This window comes from Monodelphis domestica, chromosome 4 (genome assembly GCF_027887165.1).
Source record: "Monodelphis domestica isolate mMonDom1 chromosome 4, mMonDom1.pri, whole genome shotgun sequence".
NCBI lineage: Eukaryota > Metazoa > Chordata > Mammalia > Didelphimorphia > Didelphidae > Monodelphis > Monodelphis domestica.
Genome location: NC_077230.1, coordinates 73,571,208 through 73,599,007, shown reverse-complemented (window position 1 = coordinate 73,599,007; position 27,800 = coordinate 73,571,208). Strand labels below are relative to the sequence as shown.

General features: G+C 35.2%; 1 protein-coding gene across 3 annotated transcripts in view; it reads right to left on the bottom strand.

Moving 5' to 3' along the window:
• The window catches only part of LOC100011913 (OX-2 membrane glycoprotein-like), a 63,120-nt gene that overhangs the window by 6,981 nt on the left and 28,339 nt on the right, over positions 1–27,800 (bottom strand). Inside the window, exon 7 of one of the 3 annotated variants that reach the window (XR_467160.3) lies at positions 25,806–25,874. The exons of the other annotated variants lie outside the window; for them this stretch is intronic. The gene's annotated coding sequence lies outside the window, so the exon portion shown is untranslated. The remainder of the gene's footprint in view (positions 1–25,805; positions 25,875–27,800) is intronic. 3 annotated transcript variants of the gene reach the window in all.

Below are 27,800 nucleotides of genomic sequence, written 5' to 3'. Positions count from 1 at the left end.
CAGGTAATTAGAATGTTACCTTAGAGAGAAGAATTTCAGAAAAGTGGTGGGGGAAGAAACCAAATTACAAGAGGCCAAGGAAAGAGAGAGAACGAGTAGAGAGAAAGTGGAGACAGGAAGTACAGAAAATTATTTTAAAGATATGCTGAAAGTAAGCTGGAACTCTTAGGGGTGTGTTAGCAAATGTTTAACAACTGGCTCTCTGGGAAGGGAGGAATAAGTGTGGTACACTTTTAAGTTCAAGCTACATTATTAACATTTTTATCCATCACTTTTTAAAGCCTAGACAATCTACAAAATAATAAATCAAGCCCTGATTTGTAGTATTTGCTAATTTCTGAGGTATAAATGCTCATAGTGAAAATTTTACAATCAGCTCTTGCTGGGTGTTTTGAGCTGGCACCAACAAACCTCTGGACCATCTCCAAGATGTCTGCCCCAATAAAGAGCCAGTTAGTTTACCATACAGTCACCAATGATTAAACACATCCTACAGGAAAGAACTCTCATGGACACAATAGGGTATTACAAGCATGGGGAAACAGCCAGATAAAATGTGAGATGGAGTATTCATGGAAACACCAAGGAGGTTAGTGTCACTGGATCAAAGAGGATATGCCAGGGCGCAAGGTAGAAAAAGATTCAAAAGGTAGGAGTGGACTGGTTTATGAAGGGTTTTGAATTCGAAACAGAGCATTTTCTATTTGCTCCTGGAAGCAATAGAAAGCACTGGAATTTATTGCATGGGGGGAAGAAGGTGTGTTAATATGATCAGACCTGTATTTTAGGGAGTTATTTTAGTAGCTGAATGGTGAATGGATTAGAATAGGGAAAGACTTAGGGCAAATGGACCCACCAGCAACCAATTCAAATAATTCAGAGATGGTGTGATGAGGGCTTGCACTAATGTAGTGACAGTATTAGAAGAGATGGTGGTGGGGGAGGTCTTCAAAAGTTTTATTACAAAGACTAAATTGACAGGTACTGGCAACAGCTTGGGAGGGGGTAAGAGATAGTGAGAAATCCAAGATGACATGTAGCTTGAGAATTTGAGGCTTCTACAGTAATACAGAATGTAGGCACATGGGAAGATACAGAGATAAATATAATGAATTTTGTTTTGAACATATTGAGTTTAAGATTTCAAGATGTCTGAAAGGCAGTTGTGATGTGAGATTGGAAGTCAGCAGAGAATGTGGGGCAGGAAAGGTAGATTTGAGAGTCATCAACATAAAGATGGTAATTAAATCCATAGGAGCTGATGAAATCACCAAGTGAAGTAGTATAGAGGGAGAAGAGAAGAGGGTCCAGGATAGAACTCTGAGGGATTCTTATGATTAGAGGATGTGATCTGGAGGAAGAAGCCAGCAAATGAGACAGAAAAGGAGTGGTCAGAGAAGTAGAAGGAAAACCAGAAGAGTGTGGTATCCCAAAAACCTACAGGGTACAGTGAAGAGTTGGGTAGAATTGGGATGAAACTTTGGAGTGGGAGGCTTGGGGGGATAAGAATGAAGAACTAAGTGATACCAGGGTGTGAAGTGGAGTGTGGATGATGGACTACAGGTGTTCAGAGTTACTGAGATATGAAGGATATGTCCAGGTGTGAGAATGCTAAGTGTAGGACACCATTCTTTTACCCTCATGGGTCAGGTATATCAGGAGACAGAAAACCTAAAGCAGAAGGAAAACCTGTTCTTCTTTGGAACTGAAAGTTTTTCTACACCCTAGTTGGGAGATTAAGCTGGTAATAGGAGGTGGAAGATGCCTTGGGCTGGTACAGATGAAAAATGGTTGGCTTGGACCCAAGTTGTCTTTCCTTAGGAAACATGCTGCACTGAGCAGGAGATGAAAGACTCGGGGTGCATGCACACCTGCAGTCTGAGGTATTCTTGCCTGAGGAGGCTGATTATGAAATGGCGGCAAGAAGTAGACTTCCTGAGTGGATAAAAAACCCCCATCCCCTTGAAGAACTTTCCTCTGAGGATATGCTATAACCCAGGCCACCCACAGTCTGAGCTCTTCTCACCTAGGGAGGCTGGCTATGAGGCGGCATTGTGAAAGGGTAGGCTCCCTAGACAGATGGAAGATGCCAGGTCTGGCCCTTAGGAGCCTTTCCTCAGGGGATAGACCTCACATGGAAGGCTCCCAGCACTAGAGTACCCATGATCTGAGGGTATGGGAACTCCCTTCTGTGACCCAGATAGACAACTTACTTAAATTAGAATTCCTTTGTGATGTACAGTCATAGAGAGATCCCTGGGACATCAGCAGGTTAAGTATTTTGACTATGTTCATAGAGCTAGTATGTGTCCAAGTTATTTTAAATTTTATCTTGTTCTGGTCCTCCTGATTAACCCTCCCTCCTCTAGTCAGGATAGAAAGCAAGTAACCAGTATAAAGTAACATTAGCAGAAAGTAAGATTGCAAAGGGGAACTTGGAGGTCATATACAAAAATGATCTCAAACATCAAAGGAGGGCAACAGTTACTTGTAAACTGTACCACAAATCACATAAAAATAGAATCTTGTGACTAGATGTAACTAAATCAGGGGAAGTCCTGCTATCATAGGCTTCAGTCTCTGCTAACTGCCATGGTCTGTAAGCCTGAGATAAGCTCCAGATATCTGCAATGAAACCAGCTGATAACTTTGCAAAATCTTATAAACTCCTGCCTCCTTTAACATCTGTCTTCTAAGGGTTCATTCATGTTGCTCAAATGTTCAAAACTCTGACACACAATTGTGACTCTCCGCCCCATCTTTTTCATTTCTTTTTTGCCTTCCTCTATTACCCCATCCCCATGATATCTGCCTTTGCTTCTTCCCCTGCACCATTTGTCTCCATAATTTCTGTGCCTTATTAAAATGTGATTGAAGTATTTTTATCCACTGCCATCATGGACTTTCCTAGGAAGTACCCAAAAAACCAGATATGCTTGCTGTATTTAATAACCCTACATATTAATTTGTAATTCACCAACATAGAACTTAAAAAATAAAATTCCTTTTTACATGCCAAAAAATATAATGTATACAGATATTGTTACTCTGGCCATTTGGTACCTTAGGCTACACAAGAAAGAAATGCTGCAAAATTACAGAAAACAAATATAGCCCAAAAGATGAGACACAAAAAGATTTCCCCACCCTATCCCGTTGCAGAGATGAGAGGTCCACATGTATGGAACATTACATATTTTCTTATTTTTTCAATGTAGGGGACAAAATAGAAGAAAACAAAATATCTCACTGAGAAGATCAGGAAAACAGAGCAAGGAGAGACAATTTGAGAATCACTGGTCTATCTGAAAAGCCAGAAATAAACAGAAATCTTGACATCATACTATAAGAAATCATCCAAGAAAACTGCCCTGATGTTCTTGAACAAGGGGGAAAAATAGACATTGAAAGAGTTCATAGAACACCTTCTACACTAAATCATCAAAAGACAACTCTCAGGAATGTAATTGCTAAATTCAAGAGCTTTCAAGCTAAGGAGAAAATTCTACAAGAAGTCAAAAAAAGACAATTCAGATATGAAGAAGCACCAATCAGAATCACACAAGACCTGGCAGCTTCCACACTGAAGGACCACAAGTCATGGAACATTATAGTCAGAAAGGCAAGAGAATTGGGTCTTCAACCAAGGATCACCTATCCATGAAAACTGACTATATACTTCCAGGGGAAAGTATGGGCATTCAACAAAATAGAAGATTTCCAAGTTTTCGTAAAGAAAAGACCAGAACTAAGTGGAAAGTTTGATATCCAAACACAAAGATCAAGAGAAACATGAAAAGGTAAATAAGAAAGAGAGGAAAAAGAGGGAAAATTTTTTTTATTCAAACTTTCTTCTTTAAGGCCTGCAATTAGATCAAATTGTATATATTAATAAATGGGGGAAATGTTATTTCTAACTCTCAAAGATTATATTCACTATTATAGTAATTAGAAGAATCATTCACAGGAAGAGATTGGGGTAATAAGCTCTATGATATGCAAAAATAGAAAAAGGGAGCGGGGAATCGAAGATAACACCAAGAGATACCTGAAGAAATAAAATAAATAGGATAATCTTTATCATGCAAAGATACACATGGGAAGGGGCGGGATGAATACTCTTATAAGAAGGAGAGTAAGAGAGTGCTAATAGGAAATAATTAAACCTTGCTCTCAGTGAAATCAATTCTGAGAAAAAAGAGCATCTAGATCCATTGGGGTCTTGAATTCTATCTTATCCTACAGAGAAAGTGAGAAGGGAAAACTAAGGGGGGGGGTAGGGAGGAGGGAGTACAAAAAGTCAGGGAAAGAGAGGAGGAGGGAATTTAACAGACCCTTAAAAAACAAGAAGAGAACAAAAAGGGAGGGGCAAGAAAGGGAAGCATATTAAGGGAGGGGATTAGGGGGATTGATTAAAAGTAAACCACTGGTGTAAAAGGATATAGCAAAAGAAGAAAGGACAGAACTAGGAGAGGATATCAAAATGCTAGGGAATACACACATGACAATCATAAATTTGAACGTGAATGGGATGAACTCACCCATAAAATGAAAACAAATAGGAGAGTGGATTAGAATCCAAAATCCTACCATATGTTGTCTACGAGAAACATACCTGAGGCTGGTAGATACTCACAAGGTTAGAATTAAAGGTTGGAGCAAAACCTATTGGGCCTCAGCTGATAGACAGAAGGCAGGAGATACAATCATGATATCTGACAAAGCCAGAGTAAAAAGAGATCTGATTAAAAGGGATAGGGAAGGTGAATACATCCTGATAAAAGGGAGTATAGACAAAGAGGAAATATCAGTAATCAACATGTATGCACCAAATGGTATAGCATCCAAATTTCTAAAGGAGAAACTAGTGGAATTGAAGGAGGCAATAGATAGTAAAGCTATACTAATGGGAGACCTGAACCTAACACTATCAAATTTAGATAAATAAATTCAAAAAATAAATAAGAAAGAGGTAAAAGATGTGAATGAAATCTTAGAAAAATGAGTTGATAGATATATGGAGAAAAATAAATAGGGACAAAAAGGAATACAGCTTCTTTTCAGCAGCACATGGCACATTCACAAAGATTGACCATGTACTAGGTCATAAAAACATGGCAAACAAATTCAGAAAAGCAGAAAAAATAAATGCATCCTTTTCAGATCAAAACACAATAAAAATAATGATAAGTAAGGATACGTGGAGAGCCAAATCAAAAATTAATTGGAAATTAAATAATATGATTCTCCAAAATCAGAGAAAAAAATCACAGAAACAATTAATAATTTCATTGAAGAAAATGACAATAATGAGACATCCTTTCAAAATCTATGGGATGCAGCCAAAGCAGTACTCAGGGGAAAACTTATATCCTTGAGTTCATATATTAACAAATTAGGGAGGGCAGAGGTCAATGAATTAGACATGCAAATCAAAAAACTTGAAAGCAAACAAATAAAAAGTCACCAGAAGAAAACTAAATTAGAGATCCTAAAAATTAAGGGAGAAATTAATAAAATTGAAAGTAAAAGAACTATTGAACTATTAAATAAGAGTAGAAGATGATATTTTGAAAAAAGAAACAAAATAGACAAAGTACTGGTCAATCTAATAAAAAAAAGGAAAGAAGAAAACCAAATTAACAGTATCATGAATGAAAAGGGAGAAGTCACCTCCAATGAAGAAGAAATTAAGGAAATCATTAAAAATTATTTTGCCCAATTATATGGCAATAAATATGCCATTCTGGTTAATATGGACGAATATTTACAAAAATATAAATTGCCTAGACTAACAGAAGAAGAAATAGATTTCTTAAATAATCCCATATCAGAAAAAGAAATCCAACAGGCCATCAAAGAACTTCCTAAGAAAAATCCCCAGGGCCTGATGGATTCACAAGTGAATTCTATCAAACATTCAAAGAACAGCTAATCTCAATACTATACAAACTATTTGACATAATAAGCAAAGAGGGAGTTCTACCAAATTCCTTTTATGACACAAATATGGCACTGATTCCAAAGTCTGGCAGGTCAAAAACAGAGAAAGAAAACTCTAGACCAATCTCCTTAATGAACATAGATGCAAAAATCTAAAATAGGATACTAACAAAAAGAATCCAGCAAGTTATCACAAGGGTTATTCACTATGACCAGGTGGGATTTATACTAGGAATGCAAGGATGGTTCAGTATTAGGAAAACCATCCACATAATTGACCATATCAACAATCAAACCAACAAAAATCACATGATTATCTCAATAGACACAGAAAAAGCCTTTGACAAAATACTATACTCATTCCTATTGAGAACACTAGAAAATATAGGAATAGAAGGATCTTTCCTAAAAATAATAAACAGCATTTATCTAAAACCATCTGCCAACATCATCTACAATAGGGATAAACTAGATTCATTCCCAATAAGATCAGGAGTGAAACAAGGATGCTCATTATCACTGCTATTATTTAACATTGTACTAGAAACACTAGCAGTAACAATTAGAGAAGAAAAAGAAATTGAAGGCATTAAAATTGGTAATGCGGAGACTAAGCTGTCACTTTTTGCAGATGATATGATGGTCTACTTAAATAATCCTAGAGAATGAACTAAAAAGCTAGTGGAAATAATCAACAGCTTTAGCAAAGGTGCAGGATACAAAATAAACCCACATAAGTCATCGGCATTTCTATATATCTACAACCCATCTCAGCAGCAAGAATTAATTAGAAAGAGAAAATAAATTTGAAAGCACCCTAGATAATATAAAATACTTGGGAATCTATCTGCTGAGACAAACACAGGAACTATATGAACACAACTACAAAACACTTTCTACACAATTAAAACTAGATTAAATAATTGGAAAAACATTAACTGCTCATTGGGTAGGAAGAGCTAACATAATAAAAATGACCATCCTACCTAAACTTATTTATTTAATGCCATACCCATTGAACTACCAACAAACTTTTTTACTGAATTAGAAAATAAATAACAAAGTTCATTTGGAAGAATAAAAGATCAAGAATATCTAGGGAAATAATGAAAAAAAATGCGAAGGAATGTGGCCTTGCAGGTCTCAAACTATACTATAAAGCAGTCGTCATCAAAACAATATGGTACTGGCTAAGAGACAGAAAGGAGGATCAATGGAATAGACTTTGGGTAAGTGACCTCAGCAAGACAGTCTATGACAAGCCGAACGATCCCAGCTTTTGGGACAAAAATCCACTATTTGATAACAACTGCCAGGAAAATTGGAAGACAGTGTGAGAGATACTAGGTTTGCATCAATACCTCCTACCCTACACCAAGATTAACTCAGAATGAGTCAATGACCTGAACATAAAGAAGAAAAGTATAAGTAAATTATGTGAACACAGAATAGTATACATGTCAGACCTTTGGGAAAGGAAAGATTTTAAAACCAAGCAAGACTTAGAAATATTCACAAAATGTAAAATAAATAATTTTGATTACATCAAATTAAAAAGTTTTTATACAAACAAAACCAATGTAACCAAAATTAGTAGGAAAGTAACAAATTGGGAAACAATCTTCATAACAAAAACTTCTGATAAATGTCTAATTACTCGAATATACAAAAAGCTAAATCAATTGTACAAAAAAAAAAATCAAGCCATTCTCCAATTGATAAGTGGGCAAGGGACATGAATAGGCAATTTTCAGTCAAAGAAATCAAAACTCCTAATAAGCAAATGAAAAAGTGTTCTAAACCTCTTATAATCAGAGAGATGCAAATCAAAACAACTCTGAGGTATCATCTCACACCTAGCAGATTAACTAACATGACAGCAACGGAAAGTAATGAATGCTAGAGTGGATGTGGCAAAGTCAGCACATTAATGCATTGCTGGTGGAGTTGTGAATTGATCCAACCATTCTGGAGGGCAATTTGGAACTATGCCCAAAGGGTGATAAAAGACTGTCTGCCCTTTGATCCAGTCATAGCACTGCTGGGTTTGTACACCAAAGACATAATAAGGAAAAAGACATGTACAAGAATATTCATAGCTGCGCTCTTTGTAGTGGCAAAAAATTGGAAAATGAGGGGATGCCCTTCAATTGGGGAATAGCTGAACAAATTGTGGTACATGTTGGTGATGGAATATTATTGTGCTCAAAGGAATAATAAACTGGAGGAATTCCATGGGGACTGGAACAACCTCCAAGAAGTGATGCAGAGTGAAAGGAGCAGAACCAGGAGAACATTGTACACAGCAACTGGTATACTGTGGTACAATTAAATGTAATGGACTTCTCCATTAGTGGCAATGCAGTTATCCTGAACAACTTGGAGGGATCGATGAGAAAGAAGTATCCACATTCAGAGGAAAAACTGTGGGAGTAAAAACATTGATGAAAAATAACTGCTTGATTACATGGGTCAAGGGGATATGGCTAATTGGGGATATAGACCCTAAATGAACATCTTAGTATAAACATCAACAGCATGGAAATAGGTTCTGATCAAGGACACAAGTATTACCCAGTGGAACTGAGCATCGGCTACAGGAAGGTCAGGGGGAGGGGAGAGAGGAATAGAATATGATTTTTGTAACCAAGGAATAATGTTTGAAATTGACCAAATAAAACCAAATAAAACAAAACAGGCTCACATCCCCCAAGTTTATAATCTGTTTCACTATTTATTCCTTACTACTTGTCATCTACTTTATCTAATCTATTGCCAAGGTGTGTTGATTTTTACTTTGTGTCATTCCTCAGATATGATCCCCTCCTTTCCAATGATACTGTCACAACTTCATTACTTACCTGGAGTATTGAAATAGCTTACTGGTGGGCATATTTACTACAAGCATCTCCTCATTCCAGTCCATCTTTTATTCAGCTGACAAAGTAATTTTTCTAAAAAGTTGGTCTGGATTTGAACCAAGCTCTGGTTGCCAAGATGACAAAGTAAGAAATACTAGTCGTGTGCCAACTACCTTCCAAATGACCACAAAAGAACAAAAACGCCTTAAAATCAATCTTGGAATAGCAGAACCAACTGAAGAAAAGGTCAGGTAGTATTCTGGCTTGAAACAACATGAAGTGACAACAGGTAGGAGACATACCGCTGAAATAAAAGGAGAGAGTGCTGAACAAGCCTTAGCAGAACTCAGACATGATATGGCACAAAGGGCAAGAAAAAGAATAGAGTTCACTTGGTCCAGTCTCAACAGGGGAAGAGTGGAAATGATGCAATACAGCACAGGCAAGAGTTAGAGGAACTCAACCCAATAAGTCTGGCCTTGGTGGTATTGGACAGAATCCAAATAGACTCAGTTGAACTGAACTGCTGCAAATTTCCATAGAGTAGGCCAATTAGGCTTCTTCTACAAAGTGTTCAATTTGGGACCAAGACTGCTGAGCAAACTAGGCACAATACAATGAGACAGTACTCCCCCACCCTAGGAATGGAGCTAAGCTCCACTATATAGACAAAATCAAAGGAGAAGATAATCCCAATATGAGCAAAAGATAGAGAAAAAGCTATATGCCAGGAAATTATTTCAACAAGAAATGGCTAAAATGTGAGCTAAAAATAGGACAGCAATACAAAAATGAAAATGTGTGAATGTGAAAGAATATCAAATCCAAGATGAACTCCTTGTAGAGCTGCAAAAAAAAAATAGAAAATCAAATAAGAGACTTTGAAGGAAAATTAAGAAAATGATTTTAAAAACCAGTAGCTTAGAACAAAAACTTACTGAAGAAAATAGTTTTCTTAAAAAGGGAAATATAATACCTCAAATAGAAAAATTAGCCCCTTGAGGAAGGAAATACAAAGCCTCAAAGAAGAAAATGGCTCCCTAAAAATTAGAATTAGACAAATGGGAGCCAAATGATTTCCTAAGACAATAGGAAAAAATAAAATAAATTCAAAAGTATGAACATATAGAGTATCTGAAATCTTTCACTGACCTGAAAAAGAGTCCCGGGAAAGATAATCCAAGAATCATTGAATTGCCTGAAAGCCATAATAAAAAAAAAAAAAAAACCTAGGCACCATATTGCAAGAGATAATCAGGGAAAACTGCTCTGATGTTCTTGAACAAGAGGTAAAAATAGAAATTGAAAGAATCCACTGATTACCTTCTGAAAGAAATCCAAAATTTAAACATCCCAGGACTTTATACCCCAATTCAAGAACCCTTTGTCAAAGAGAAAAAACTAGAAGCAGCCAGAAAAAAACAAACAGTTCAAATATTGTGGAACTATAGACAGGAAGATACCAGACCTAGCATCTTCTTTATTAAAAGATTAGAAGGCATGGAATATGAAATTCTGCATGGCAAAGGATCTAGGCCTACAACCAAAAATCACTTACCCAGTGAAACTGAGCATAATACTCTAAGGGAAGAAATAGACATTCAATAAAACAGAGAAATTCCAGACATTCCTGATGAAATGAACAGAACTAAAAAGAAAATTTAATTATCAAATCTATCTCTCAAGAGAAGCATAAAAGGATAAAAAGAAAAAAAAAACTCCAGGGAATTAATTGGAGTAAACTAATCATATCCCTGCATAGGAAAGTGGTAACCAGGTTTCTTAAGATTTCTATGGTACAATTGATGCCTAAAAGTACCTAATATATTTATAGGTAACCAAAGGAAACAATGGGGTTAAATTAGCCATATTTCTTGCATGGGAAAGTAATAATTCAAATACTCGACATTCTTATGGCACAAGAGCTATTTAAGATATGTAAAGATAATTTTAGGGTTGTGACTTAAAATCTAAATTAATTGGTCACCAGGGAAAAATCCCAAATAAAATACCCAAGTCAGTCTGGAAATATATGGTAATTTTAGTTAAAATAGAGGAAAGGATTTTAAGGAGAAAGAGGGAAGAGGGTATAGGATTTCTCCCGCCTGGCCTGTGCCAAGGGGAGTTCAAGATCCCTGCCACTAAGTCTCTGAAGGAAATTAGAGGCTACTAAGAGGATAAAGTTTGGAAAGTAAAGGAGGAAAAACTCAGCCAGAAACTCACCACTGAACCGGACAATAGCTGTGGCCATGTCAAGATGCTGAAAGCTTCAGCACACTGCCACCAGCCACCTCTCTGCTGCTAAAGGTACCAGAGAGAGGAAGTGATGTGAAATATATAGACCTTTTACTCTTGTGTCCTCTCCTCTAAATTTTCACATCTACTAATCACATCAGATGCTTTTCTCCAAGACTTCCCATTCTTTAGTTCTCATCTTCTTTGATTAGATTATATCTTTTTTATTGAGTTACTTAACACTTCTTTGTTAAGTTCACCTTTTGTTAGTTACTTAACTTTTTTTGTGATTAATTTACCCTTTATAGTTACTTAACACCTTTTTGTAGTAAGATTTAAAAATAGACTTAGCTTAAAGTTCTAGCTTCACTATAAAGTAAGAACTAAGTACCTTCATTGTTCAATCAGGAGATTACAATTTTATCTTCACCATAAAGTAAGATCTAAGTAGGGTGGGGTAATCTAAATTTCACAATACTTAAGATATTTTTAGGCAATCAAGAGAAACAATAGGTTTGAGTTGATTGTGTTGCTATTAAAAAGGTGATAACTAAGATGCTTAAATTATATAGGATGCTTGAAGTATCTAAGATGTCTAAAGTACTTAGGATACTTGAAGAAATTAAAAACTTTATTACTTTTCACTATTATCACATAGAACAATCAATAGAAACATATATAAAGAGCACAGAGTAATTGGAAAATGTTGGGATGATTTTTTAAAAATCAAGGGATGAGAAAGAGAAATATATTTGGAAAAGAGAAAAGAGAAAAAAAGTTGACAGTAAATTATTTCATATGAGGAGAGATATTTAAGAGTGGAAGAGAAGACAGGGGTGTGGAGCAATGCTAGAACCTTATAGTCATCAGAATTAGCATGAAGTGTGAATAACATCCATACTCAACTAGATATAAAAACCTATTTTACCCAACAGGAAAGTAGGAATTGGAGGGTGAACAAAAAATGTGAAGAGACAGACAAAAGGGATGGGAAACTCAGGGAGGTGGGAAAATAGAATTAAAACATTTATGACTAGGGAAAGGCTGAGAAAAGATAAAGAGAATAAACAGAGGGGGAAAATAAGATGGGGGGAAAAACAGTAATCATAACAGTAAATATGAATGGGATGAACTCACCCATAAAACAGAAGACGATAGCATAATGTTTTAAAAGCCAGAATCCCATGATGTGCTGTCTACAAGAAATTCATTTAATGTGGGAAACATACATAGAGTTAAGGTAAATTTAGGTCTGGAGCAAAATTTACTATGCTTCAGCTAGAGTTAAAAAATCAGGGTTAGCAATTATGATCTCAGAGAAAGCAAACATGAAAAATGACCTAATTAAAAGAGATGAGGAGTGAAATTTCATATTGATAATCCAGTCATAGACAATTAATTAATATCAACATTAAACAGATATACATCAAATTGCATAGCTTCCAAATTTCTAAAGGAGAAATTACATAAGTTATAAGAGGAAATATACAATGAAACTATATTAGTAGGGGATATTAATCTTCCCCTCTCAGAACTAGTTAAATCAAACCAAAAAATAAACAAGAAGGAAATTAAGGAGGTGAATAGAATTTTAGAAAAGTTAGATTTGATAGATCTCTGGAGAAAACTGAATGGGAATAAAAAGGAATATATTTTCTTCTTGGCAGTATATGACATCTTCACAAAAATTGATCATATAATATAAAAGCTTCATGACCAAAAGTAGAAAAGCAGAAATATTAAATGCTTCCTTTCCAGGCCACAATGCTCTAAAATTACACTGAAAAAAGAGCTGGAGAAAAAAGACTAAAATTAATTAAAATAAAATAACCTTATCTTAATGAATAGGCCAAAGAACAAATCATAGAAACAATCAATAATCTCATTAAAGAAAATGGCAAGGACACAGTATACTAAAATTTTTGAGATGCAGCCAAAGGAGTACTGGGGGCACAATTTAGATCTCTAAATGTTTGGATCAATAAAACCAAGGAAGAACAGATCAATAAATTTGTTGTATAACTAAAAATACTAGAAAAAGAACAAATTAAAACCCCAATTTAACATCAAATAGAAATCTTAAAAAATCAAAGGATAGATTTTAAAATCCAAAGTAAGAAAACCACTGAACTAATAAACAAGACAAAGAGTTGGTTTTATGAAAGAAAAAACAATAAAATGAATAAGCCATTTGTTAATTTTATTAAAAAGATAAAAAAGAATAAAAATTTATTAAAAATAAAAAAAATTTAAATTACAACCAATGAAGATGAAATTAAAGCAATTATTAGGTCATTTTGCCCAATTATATGCCAAGCAACCTGATAATCTAAGTGAAACAGATGAGTATTTAGAGAAGTATAAATTGTCCAAATTAACAGAAGAGGAGATACAATACTTAAACAATCCCATCTCAGAAAAAGAAATTGAATAAGGCTTCAATGAATTCCCTAAGGAAAAACCCTAGCATCAGATGGACACAAGAGAATCTGACCAAACATTTAAAGAACAATTAATTTCAATACTATATAAACTATTTAGAAAAGTGACAGAGGAAGGAACTCTACCAAATTCCTTTTTTGACACAAATATGGTGTTGATACCTCAGCCAGGAAGGACAAAAACTGGTAAAGAAAACTATAGACCAATATCCCTAATGAATATTGATGTAAAAATCTTAAAATACTAGCAAGGAGTTTACAGCAATATATCACAAGGATCATACACTATGGCCAGGTAAGTTTTATACGCAGAAAGCAGGGATGGTTCAATATTAGGAAGTCTATAAGCATAATTGACCATATCAATAACAAAACCAGCAGAAACCATATGATTATTTTAACAGATGCAGAAAAAGGTTTCAACAAAATATAATACCTATTCCTATTAAAGGCACTAGAGAACATTGGCATAAATGGAACATTACTAAAACTTATAAATAGTATTTATTTAAAACCTTAAGCAAACATATGTAATAGGGATAAGCTAGAAGCCTTTCTAATAATATCAGGAGTGAAACAAGGATGTCTATTATCACCACTACTATTCAATATTGTACTAGAAATGCTAGCTATAACAATAAGAGGAAAACAAATTAAAGGAATTAGAATAGCAAAGAGGAAACAAAGCCATCTTTGCAGATGACATGATAGCAAACAGAGAGAATCCTAAAGAATCAACCAAAAAAAAACTGTGACAAAGTTGCAGGATATAAAATAAACCCATATTAATTATCAGCGTTTCTTTATACGACAAATAAAGCCCACCAGCAATATATACAGAGAGATCCCATTTAAAATAACTGTAGACAAAATAAAATATATGGGAGTTTAACTGTCAAGACAAATCTAGGAAGTATATGATCACAACTACAAAATACTTTTCACACAAATAAAGTCAGATCTAAACAAGTGGGAAAACACTAATTGCTCATGGATAGGCCATGCCAATATAATAAAAATTACAATTCTTTCTAAATTAATTTATTTACTTAGGGTCATCCTGTGAATATGGGATTAAATCTCCCCTGCCCATTTTTAGATTTAATCACCCACCAGAAATGTATAAACCCCACTTACACTTGAGTGGGGGAAGTCCAGAAAGTGATGAAAAAGAATGGTCTTTAAGAATGCCAAGAACTTCCTGGAAGAGGTCTTTCACCTTGAACTTGATCTTGAAGGAGCTTCAGCCTGAGACCTCATACTGCTCTTGGACTTTCCTCTTAGAATTACCATGTGGGGTGAGTGAAAAAGACTGACTCCTTTCCTGGATTTTCTGAAGGAACTAGCCTCAGAAGAGACCTACCCTCTTGAGAGAGGCTCCCTGCATCCCCAGGTCCTTGGCTCAAGGCTGAGGCCCCTCTGACTAAGGGCTAACTAGCCCTGCTTGGTTTGAGCCAGGGTTCAGAGCAAAATACTTAGTGTGTAGTTTAGATATCTTACCCTATCCTCTCTGATTTTCTTACTTTCACTTTTTCTATATTTTATAAGTAAATTGCTAAAAAAATCATTTTGGAATTGATTTAATTCCTGGTGGCCCTATTCTTAAATAATCTAGTCCAACCTTTTATATTAACCCCTTACATTCTGGCCCTTACAATACCAATCAAACTGCCAAAATTTTATTTCAAAATCTCAAACTATTTTATCAAGCAGTAATTATCAGAACTATCTGGTACTGACTAAGAAGTAGAATGGAGGACCAATGGTGTAGATTAGGCACCCAACACACCATGATAAATTACCATAATAACTGAGTGTTTCACAAACTGAAATATCCAAACTTTTGGAAGAATAACTTACTATTTGAGAAAAACTACAAAGGAAAACTAGAAAATGGTATGGCAAAAATTAGGTGTAGACCAACACCTCAGGCCATACACCAGGAGTAGTAGTAGTAGTAGTAGTCTCTCGGTAACCGAGGATGACGATTGTCTTTGTGTGTTTTTGTGCATGAAGACACTTGTGCATGAAGATTTAAGTGGAAAAGCCGATGCACAGAGACAGTCCCACTCTCTCAGCATTGGAAGCCTGGGTCCAGTGGCACGAAAAGTCGTTACACCTGGAGACTTCCTCAGCTGCATTGGATGGCCGTGTTGTCTTTTGTGCTCCAACACGCCCTAAGCACTCCACAGTGCAGTAAAAATGGATACATGACTTAGAAATAAAGGGGGATACCATAAACAAATTAGGGGAGTACAAAAATAGCTTTCCAGTCAGACCTATGGTTAAGAAAAGAATTTAGGTCAAAACAAGACATAGAGAACATTATGAAATTTGACTATATTCAATTTTTAAAAAGTTTCTGCACAAACAAAATAAATACATCCAAGATTTAAAGGGAAACAACAAATTGTGGGAAAAATCTTTAAAGTCTCTTTGATAAAGACTTCATTTCTCAAATATATAGAGAACTGAGTCAAATTTATAAGAATTTAAAGCATTTCCCAACTGAACGGTGTAATAAGAGATTTTTGGAAGGCAAAAGAAATACAAGCAGAGTGTGAGAGAATGCAGGGAAGCAAGACTGACAGGGGTTAACCCTGTTAGAATTTTGGAAGGAGAGGATGCTGGAATTCCAACAGACCAGAGCTCAGGGTTGCTCCTGGACTCTGGAGAGATAACCAGTTTCCACAACCTTTTTGAAAAGTGAAACCCATTCCTGTATGTGAATTTGACAAGATTCTGAAATCATCTGAGACTGACAACTCTCCTGTGACTCTGAAGAACAAGATCTAAAAGGGAGCTGATTGTATTAATCAGTTTGCCTTTGGGGGTCATTCATTCCCAGAGGGAGACTGGATCACTCCTGAAAGCCTGTTTCCACTTCTATTCTATCTACAATCTAGAGACTCATTCCAAAGTGAATTTAGCCTAAGTTTAGTGAAGAATAGAAGGCTTTTATAAGGCAGAGAGAATAGGTAGCATAGTCTCGTCTTCAGGTGAGGTCTGAAGAGACTTGCCATCCAAGACAGTTGATGGGAAAACAAGTTAGATTTTATTAGCTATAGGGAATGAACCTCAACCGACTTCCCTCATTCCATGTCCAGTCATCATTGTGATCAAACCTTGTTATTCCTGAGAAGCAGTCAGATTGGCTACTCACTGGCCTAAGGAGAGAGAGCTCAGTCACTTTTGGTCTCTGGCTTAGAAGAGAGTACCCTGTTCGGGCCAGTTTACATAAATCCTGGTTGCCTGTTTATACCAGCTTAACAGGGCTCTTTCCCTCCTAACAATGGTCAAAGATCAAAGGATATGAAGCAATAATTCTCAGGTGAAGAAATTAATCTTTAGTCATGTGGGGAAAAATGCTCCAAATCACTATTAATTAGAGAAATGCACATTAAAAAAATTCGAAGCTGCTACCTCACACCCAATAGACTGGTTAATATGACCAAAAAGAAAAAAGAAAAAAGGAAAATTACAAATGTTGGAGGGGATGTGGAAAAATTGGGACACTGATATACTGTTGGTAGAACTGTGAACTGATACAACCATTCTGGAGAGAAATGTGGAACCAGGCCCAAAGGACAATAAAACTGTGCATACCCTCTGACCAGAAGTACCACTGATAGGTATGTATCACAAAGATATTAAAGACGGGGGAAAGAACTTCCCATGCATAAATATCTATAGCAGTACTTTTTTGTGATGACAAAGAACTGGAATGTGAAAGGAAGTCCATCAATTGGGAAATGGCTGAACAAGCTGTGGTATATGTTTGTAATGGAATACTTTTATGCCATAAGAAATGACAAACATAAACACCTGAAAAGACTTATATGAAGTGATGCAAAGAGAAGTGAGCAGAACCAGGAGAATGTTGTATATAATAACATTTTATTTCCTCCATGAATTTTTCTCCAGTGTAATATGTATATGTATATCATAATATGTGTACAACTTATATCATATTACCTAACTTCTTGGGGAGAAGTATGGATAAGAGGGAGGGAGAGAACATGAATTGCAAAATGTAAGAAAATGAATATTAAAAATTGCACTGTTGTGTAATCTGGAACAAAAATTAAAAAGCAAAACCAAAAAATCCCAAACAAAATTTTTAAAAATTCTGTTAGCTTTATCTATAAGATTCATTTTCTTTGGGGTAAATGTACAGTTCTTCTCATGTAATTAAAGCTTTACAGATGTCAGTAAATCTTTCTGCTATCCAAGAGTCAGTTTAAACAAACAAGCAAAAAAAAAAAAACAACCCTCAGTTTTTTTATGCAGTTATTTTAGTTAGAGCTTTGGATGAGCCATAACCATAGTCAAACACTACTTCATTTGATAATATCTGATTCCAAGCTAAAGATCTCTTCAGTTTCTTATACTTTTACCCATCCCCTAATTATTAGGGGTTAGGGGGTCTTTATATTCAAGTCTCCTTGAATATTGTTTGAAGGCTTTAAATATTTCCTATTTCCCAAAAGGTCAATAACTAGCTTCTGAGACAAATGCAATTTGGGGAAGGAGATTATTAGATAAGAGTAGTGGATAAAACACTAAACTTAGGGTCAGCAAGACAGGTTTGAATCCTGCCCCCAGATAATAGCTCATTGATTAAGGGTAAATCATCTAATCTTTCTTCAGCCTCAGTTCATTCCTCTGTCAAATGAGAGGATTATGGTCACTAAGTCACTATATAACCACTAAGGTCTCTTTCATTTCTAGAACTATGACCCTATGATAATTCCAAGAGCACTTGGAAGTCTGACATTGTCTCCTTCTACTTACTTTTTTATAATTTTCTGATTCCTAACTTATTTAAGACTTGTTCTTACTATTAACTCAAGTTGTCTTTCTGTTTTGTTTGTCCAAGAATTGTTCAGGTTATAAGTTTCAAGAGTGCAGAAAAGCCCTTGACTATTGACCCATTTTTGTTGAAAAACAAAGTTTTAAAAGGTACTTTGGGAGATGGAGAAAATATTGTCGATGCTTCACCATTTTCTTTGTTGTATCTCTATTAGCCAAGTTGGCAGTCAGATGAAATTGTGGACACACTATTGGATTTTCAGTCATGAAGAACTGAGTTCACATCCTGTCTCACACATGGTCAGGTTTCACTTAGTTCCTCTATTCCTTATTTTTTTCTTCTGTAAAATGGGGATAATAGTAGCATTTACCTCAAAATCAAGATTCTTTGTGAGAATCAAATGAAATAAAGTAGTAAAGTGCTTTGACAACCTGAAAGCTCTACAAATGTCACTTATAATTATTAGTATTGGCAGAAAAAAAGGTTAAGTGCAATCTAGGGGCAGAACTGATTCTCTGAAATGAGCTATCAGGCACAAAATCTCTCAGAGGTTCTCCAAAAGATATGGCAGAAAAGGGATGTAGCAAGAGAACACTAGGAATTATTTCTCTTATATATGGAGAGTGCTGCCCAGTTTTCAAAGTTTATAAATCATGGAACCCTAGTACCTAAGCAGAAAGCACCCCTTTCTTTAGACTTTTGGAGAAAAAGAAGCCTTCTGCTGTTCTTTTAAAACTTGTCCATACTTCAGGAAAAGAGGTGAATTACATTTGCTAATTTTCCTTTGTTGAAATGCCCAGAAAATTGTTTTCCTCAATTTTAAAGTTTTAGCCAAATGGTTTTTTTCCTCACTAAAGTTCTGTTTTTAGCATGAAAAACACATGAGCTCAAAGATGAGAAAAACAATCTCCAGACTATTTATGCTTTCATTTGGACATAAATAGATTTCCCAGCTAACAGCCCTCTCCCTTGCTCATCCCCAAACCCCTTCCTCCTTACTCTCAGTTGTGAGACCCAAAGTAAATCACTTGACCCCAATTATCTAGTGCTTATCACTCTTCTGCCTTGGAATCAAATATTCAGTATTGATTCTAAGTCAAAATAAGGATTTTTTTAAAAAAGAAAACAAAAGAATGAAGTACTAGACAGACTAGTTGGTATCTGATGTCTCATCTTGCTTTGGATTTGATCCTATGGTTTACTAAAGGTCTTTAAGAAATTGAACGGGAGGTCCTAAGTTCAAATCTGGCCTCAGACACTTCCCAGCTGTGCAACCCTGGGCAAGTCACTTGACCCCCATTGCCTAGCCCTTACCACTCTTCTGCCTTGGAGCCAATACACAGTATTGACTCCAAGATGGAAGGTAAGGGTTTTAAAAAAGAAAAAAAAATTGAAAAGGCTTCTTTCAATTAAAAAATTGGTCATTCCAGGTATTAAGTTGAAGTTGAGCAATATGAATGCTTTGTTTACAATTATCTAGGATGATGTTATGTTCATAAATGTCTATGCAAAGACGTTTTTATAATGTTACTTGGAAAACAAAGTCATTATTCTTCTGACTTATACTATGAAGTATTAAAGATATACTATGAAGAATTAAAATAATTTTAATAAAAAACTAACTTTTTTAGCAAAAAAAAAAAGAAAGAAAAAGCTTCAATTATAAGCTTACTGAAAGACTCTATGCTTGTCTCAGGACCAACCAGCTTAATTGACTTAAAAGATGAGGACAGCTTTGAAGTGTGAGACTTCCAGGCTCAGAGAACAAGAGCCAGTTAGAGATTCAAAGAAAGTTAGGGTTTGGTAGAGAGTAGAGAGAGGGAGAGGGGCCAACTCAGTAACACCCAATAGAGACCTTGTTTCTGGGAGAAAGGTAGCTTGAGCGCTCTGAGAAGAGCAAGCTCATTAAAACTTCTCACAATGCTATAAACAGGAGTGTTTTGGTGGCAAGTATTTTCTCCACAAGGACTTCTCTAACTTTGTACTTTATGTGTGTGCCCATTCTTCTCACTGACGGAATTTTTGAGTGGGAATGTTTTGTTATTACTATATTTATTAGGCTATTTTAATCAATACCTTTCCTTTGAGTTATTCCATCTATTAAAGACTACTAAAGGTAAACATCGGGCCAGGGGTTAGGGAGAAGGTTGTTCATGAGCTACAGATTTTGGATTAATAGTTAAGGGAGGGAGTTAACCTAGGTGGTCCCATCTCATTTTAGATTTATGATCCTATCACCTATTCAAGGTGTAGTTGTAGACCTAGTTAAAGGCTTAATGCCTGTTGTCTGAGTACTAGCTTAATGATATTCAGTGAAATTCATCATTAGATACTATACACTATACTATACATCATCAAAGACTATAAGATCTGAGCTCTACAGGAGGGCTCTTCAGAGGACATTTGGTTCAAGCCTCTTATTTTACAGATAGGGAAACTGAGACCCAAGGAAGCTAAGTGATTCATTAAAGATCACAGAATTGGTAAGCACCAGAAGTGAGACTTGAATTCAGAGCCTATGTCTTTTGTTTTATGTCACTAATTAAAGGGGTTTGATTTATGGTGATGGAGGAACCGCATAGATCTTTAGGTTTTGAAGCATTTAAGTATAACACATATACACTTCCAACATACAAACTAAACATATGGTTTAATCTGGGTCTCTACAAAGGGGAATTCCTTCAAAAATGTATGAGAATTATCTCAGAAATATGTAGTTGAACAAGGAACTCCATCCAGAGAGCTTGTTCAAATGAACAAATTGTGTATCAGAATTCTTATCTGGACCTTATGTAAGTTATTTAGTTTTCCCACATTTAATAAATGGAACCATCAAGCTTTGTCACTTATTTTTGGTCAATAAACAGGAAATGTTAAGTTTGTAAGGCAAAAGTCTATGGGTCATTTGCCTTGCTATGTAACTTTGGGCAAGTTACTTCCCAGACTTCCCAGCTCCCTCTCTCAGATTCTATAACTATAAAATGGATAGAAACCAGTTCTTCAATTAACCATTGGAGAACTAAGGCAAACCCAAAACAATGATTTCTAGGTTTTGCCAAGGAGACTATTGTTCAGAAAGAAGATCTTGTTACTATAGCAGTTAAAGATACAAAAGCTAACATTTATACAGTGCTCTAAGGTTTACAAAGTGTTTTATATATATGCTATTGCATTGGATTCTCAGTAATCCTGGGAGGTAGATGCTTATTAGTTACCTCCATTTTTATAGATGAGGAAACTAAGACAAACCAATGTTAATTGACTTGCCCAGGGTCAAGCAACTAGTAAGTGCCTGGAGCCAGATTTAAATACAAGTTTTCCTAACTCCAGGAATATGCATTGCTCCATCCACAGTGCTATCTGTATTGTAATTGTGAATAAACATAGAGGAAATGAAGCCAATTTTTCTAAATTTCTGAAAATGAATGGCCCCTCATAGTAGTAGCTGCACTCAAATCACAAACATGTACTTCAAACAACTTCCATAATCAAATATTAAAACATCATAAGTGAATTTTTGTAGAGCAAATTGGGTTTGAGGTTTTTAAATATTAACCCAAAAGCTCTGAGGAAGCTATCTTCATAGCAAAGTAAAGTAAAAAATTAAAGCATATTTCTAAATAATTCAAGTTGTGTTTTTTTTCCTAAAGGGCTTCCATCCAAAATATTTGAAGGGATCTAAAGAAGTTTCTTTTTGGGGGGGGGGGGCTGACTTATTCAAATGGCTTAAATTTGAGTGATGTACAGCATACTAGGAAGAAATGGACTGTCAAGGAGTCAGAAAACCTGAATTTGCAGTCCTAGTTTCAACAATTTCTAAACTAATCTAATTCTGAACTAATGTAAATTAATCTAATTCTAAACTAAGCTAATTCCATCATTAATCTAATCTGTAAATCTCAATCTCCTCATCTATAAATTGAAGATAATGTTTGAATTACTTTCCTCATATAGTTGCTTTTATAAAATGGATTTGCAAATTATAAAGCATTTTATATATACAGATATTCACTATTATTATATTCTACTTTTTCTTGTTTATATGTACATATGTGTAGGCACATGTGTATTATTACGATTTCTCTTTTTCTCCTTATTTATATGACATAAGTACCTCTGTGTCCAGGTAACTGCTGATGCAGTCCAATTATTGACCTAAGTAATATCTCTTGCATAGAATTCTATATCTCTTCTCTGATACTGCTATCATCCTAATAGAGGTCCTCATTATCTTATAGATGGATTATTGAAAGAGTTTACTGTACTGGTTGGTTAATCTGACAAAAGTTTACCTACTTCAGTTTAGGGATGCATGGATGAGTTATGAGGTATATGAATCAATTAGCAAGAAAAGTCAAAAACCAAAAAAAATCCAAATAAAAAAGAGAAAAAAAAACACTTCTGGATAAAATATAGAATATCAAAGTCTTATGTGTAAAAATTCTAAGTACAGGAAAAATAAAACTATAATGGGTCCTTAAATCAGGGCCTAATTAAAGTTATTTAAGCAATTTTGCACTTACCCAATCAGGAGCCAGGACTAAAGAAAGTTTGACACACTATGAAAGACAGAAAAAGGGACTAGATTTATGGGAGGCAGATAGGAGCCAAATATGAGATACTTGGAGGAGTATGGGACAAGGAAGACCTGCCTTTGACATATGCCAAAACAACCTCAACCTTGAACCCCAAACAATTTCAAGTACTCTTATCTTGGTTCAAAATTATATCAATCCCATTGGGATTGATCTCTTTGACTTTGTGCTCAATAGGCACTATGCAGTTTAGCTTTGTGCTTCTTTGGCACTGTGCAATGGCTCTTTTTGTATTCCCTTCTCCTGGAATCAGACAGAATCATTAAGCAAAGTCCCAAAATTATTTTTAAATAATCAGTTGCATCATTTTTATAGTCTAAAGTTTTTTGGATATGCATTGACATTAGGGCAAATATATTTTAAACTTATATTACTGCAAGATAAAGAAAAATGAAAGAAAATCTTTTCAATACTGGTGACATACTTCAAATACAAAAAAGAAGAGAAAAAATAAAACTGAAATACTATATTGAACATGCAAGCAAAAACAATAATAAAAAAGTCTAAAAAACTAAAAATATATAGGTTACAAACATTGACACAATGTGTCAGCCAAGGAGAGGTAGAATACAAAGATTTCTCACCCCAAAATGAGATCCATTTCCTTTTTAAACTTAACCATGAACCACTGTGTGAGTGCAAATGATTTTCAAAATAAAACAGTAATACAACAGGCAATGCACATTCAAGGAATATCAAAATCCCCAAAGTTATAATAGCCCAGTTAATGACAATAGCAAACAAACTCACTATTATTAAGATTCACATGAGTCTGCTATATGACATTAAAAAACAAAACAAAACCTTAGAAGCTAATAGATACTTGTCACAAGTTTTTCAGTTGTAGCAATCTTTCAACCTTGGCTGAGATATTAAAAAAAAAAAACTATTACTACCATCATTACAAAAATGTGGCAGAGGAGTCTAGAAAAGATTCAAACTTCTGTACTGCTGATGTTGGGTCTAAAAATGTCACCAAGAATCTAGATCATGGATTGAGAACCAGGCCTAGAGATGGGAGGTCCTAGGTTCAAATCTGGCCTCAGACACTTCCCAGCTCTGTGACCCTGGGCAAGTCACTTGACCCCCATTGCCTAACCCTTACCCCTCTTCTGCCTTGGAGCCAATACATGGTATTAACTCCAAGATGGAAGGTAAGGGTTTAAAAAAAAAAAGAATCTAGATCATTCTGGTGGAAGGGTAAACTGTAGAGTTACAAATGGGAAATGTTCCCTCTTGGGAGCCATCCAGGGGTACCAGACCCTAGAAACAAGTTCCCATCTCCTCTGGTATGAGACTGTTATAGCTCATCCATTTGGAGGTGCAGATTATAATAGTGCTATCACACTTCACTTCAGCTACTAAATGGGACCTTTACCTCTTATTACAAATAACTCAGAGGCAGGCAAAATGATCAGTCAGAATCATTGGGAAAAAAAATCTAAAAATCATGTCTAAAGACCCCTTAAACTCAATTTGAGATATTTACCTCATTAAATTCTCCAAAGTTTGTTAATCAGGTTGACAGAGTTCATCCATTATCTATGTCACAATTAACAAATGCAAAATGGAAGAAAAAGCTCTTTTTATGGGCTTATACAATGATATTTTGTTCAGTATAGTTATAGGGGAAAGGTAACAGACTATATCTAATAGTTAAAACACAGTAGATTAAAGTGATTCAGTGTAACAGAACAGTATTGATCAGATTAATATAGGAAGTTAAAACAACAAAATTAAAACTTAAAGCAGACAATCAACACAATACAATAAGACACAGAGATTTTCATAAAACAATGGAGTCTGAAAAGGTTTAAAATTTTCACCTATAAACTATTTAAAGTTCTTTTTTCTATCCATTCAGATTTCTTTTGTTATACTGCTAGGATCTCCCATAGTGAGGGAGAATTCCTTGATAAACATAGTGTGGTAGAATCCCAAACTGGATGAATTTTAGAGACTGGGCAGGCCCAAATGGTGAGGGGTTGTAGAAAGATGAATTTTTCCCCAGAATCTCAGGAAAGACAATTGAAAGGACCAGTGCACCCAGGAATGGTAGGAAGAATAAACATACTAAAAGTGGGAGCTGTTTGAAATAGATAATGCACTGCTCTTTCATAGAACATGCCATGCTTGCAATTTTACTTCCTGTTTTGAAGAGTGATCTTCCTTCCCCTTCTCCCATGGGGTAAAATGCTAGGGAGCATCTTGCTTCCTCCGTCACGTGGAGAGGGAGTTTGGAAGCTAATTGTTGCTTAAGGAAAGCACATCCCAGGTTTTACCAGCTGCCTGGAGAGTGGCTCCAAGGACTCCCAGTTTATGAGTTCCGAAGACCCAGTGGCAGCTACTAGCAGCCCAGCAGGACCAGCAACAGCAATCGGGATGGGGGCTGAGGGCTGGGGGCCTGGGGCCAGGGGTCAGAGCAGGAGTAGGAGCAAGTAGTGTCAGGAACAGATGGGATAGGCAGCAGCAATGCCAGAGGCAACATCCAAGAATGTTGGCTCAAGCAGATGGGTGAGAGAAGCATCTTATCCCTTCTCTGCCAAGCCCCTTAAACTAAAGCAGCCAGGTCAGTAGGGTGGGCAACCGACAAAAAGTAGGGACTGCAGAAATAAGGCAGCAGCTCAAAAGAGAGTTTGGAGTTCTTTCTGAGTTTGTGAGGGTGGGTGGGTGAGTGGGAGACTGTGTCAGGAGAAACGTGACTTAAAAAAATTTATCTAGGCTATCTTAAAAAATTTGAGAATTCTTTTCTACAACTTCTGGTTGCCAACTTACAAAAATTAAAATTAATGTGCAATAATAAAAAATATTATATTTTAAGAGATTTATTAGTGATCATTAGAAGTAAAGAAATGAAAAGGTATCAAAATTACACGTGCCCGTGGCTAATCAGCCTGTTCAAAATCCCCGCACTTACCACCACCATGTTTGCCGACAAGAAGCCAAGGAGGCCAGAGCTGGAATGCCCACTGAATTTATCCCCTGTCTACAGGAAGTACATAATGATAGGAAGTCAGTGAGATCCTGGCTAACAGATTTTTCACTTATACACGGCCAAAGCAATCTTCCTGAAATGCAAGTCTGACCATGGTCCACTTCTTTACCCAACCAAGATTTAATAAAACCTAGTGGCTCCCTGTCATCCCTTGGATGAATATATATAATCCTTTGTTAGGGGTTCAAAGCCCTTCATAAATGGTTCTATCCTCCTTCTTTCAGTCTTCTTGATTCCAAATCTCTAATCATTACAATACATCATGATACATTAGATAATTGAGGAAATAGATAGTGTAGTGGAAAGAATGCTTGATTTAAGTCAAAGGACCACATATTCCCTCATATATGCTGCAATCCAATGATACTGGTCTCTTTGCTGTTCTTTGGACAAGACATTCCATCTTTTGATTCTGGGTTTCCCTGGTTTCTTTAAAGTCCCATATAAAATAGTACCTTTAACTGGAAGTATTTCCTGTTTCTTCTTAATTCTAATAGCCTTCCTTCTGTTGATTATCTCCAATAAATCTTATATGCATATACATACATACACATACACATATACATAAACACACAATACATAGATATATATATGTGAATGTATATATGTATATACACAAATATTTGCATACTGTTTCTTTCATTGATTGTGAGTTCTTTAAGAGGCTAAATTATTTTTTTACCTATTTTAATATACCCAGCACTTGGCAGAGACCCTAGGAAATAGTATGTTTTCTTAAAGTGTTTTTGATTAACTCTTAACTATTACTAGAGATATGTTAGGAGTACAAGTACAGAAAAAAGTGAAAGATATCGTAGTAGAGGTTATATAATTCAGTGGCTTTAAACTTAAATAAAAATAGAAACCACTAATCTGTATGTAATGATATCTGTAGGGTGTATATTGATTTATTTTAAAATGTAATATCTCTGTTGTATTCTATTTTTATAATTTAATAATTTAAATGATATGGGTAAATACTTGTAAAAACATAAGTTGCTTAGACTATCAGAGAAGGAAATAGAATATTTAAATAAATCTGTTTTAGAAAAAGGAATTGAACAGGCAATTGAACTTCCATTTAAGCATTTAGATCAGATAGATTACAAGTGAATCACAAACATTTAACGATTACCTAATTCCAATACTAAATAAATTATTTAGGTGTCCTGCCAAACTCATTTTATGAAATAAATATGGTGCTGATACCAGGCAGAGCAAAAACAGAGAAAGAAAATTATAGGCCAATTTTATTCATTAATATAGATGCAAAAATTCTGAATGAAATATTAAAGAGATCACAATATATCACAAAGCATAATTATGCATTGTGACCAAACAGGATTTATGATATAAGGTAAGATCAGGAGTTAAACAAGGATGCTCATTATGACTAATAATGTTTAATACTGTACTAGAAATACTAGGAAATAGCAATAAGAGAAGAAGAAATAAAATTAAAGTATCAGAATGGGCAAAGAGATAATAAAACTGCCTTTTTCATAGATGATAGGATGAGATAGATATTTGTAGAAAATCCTAGAGATTCAACTAAAAAATTAATTGAAATTGTCAATTATTTTAGCAAGGTAACAGGTTATAAAATAAAATCTCATACATCATCAGCATTTCTATATATTACTACAATGTTCTACAAGAAGAATTCATAAGTGAACCCATTTAAAGTAATTACATATAGAATAAAATACACCTGAGTATATTTTCCAAATATAAACATAATGATAAAATAATTTTTATACAAATAGATTTAAATAATTGGAGAAATAGTAATTGTTCATGGGTAGGAGAGCCAATATAATTAAAATGACAACCATACCTAAACTATTCAATTCCCATCTCAATTAAATTACCAAAAAATATTTTATTGAACTAGAAAAAATAATTACAAAATTCAGA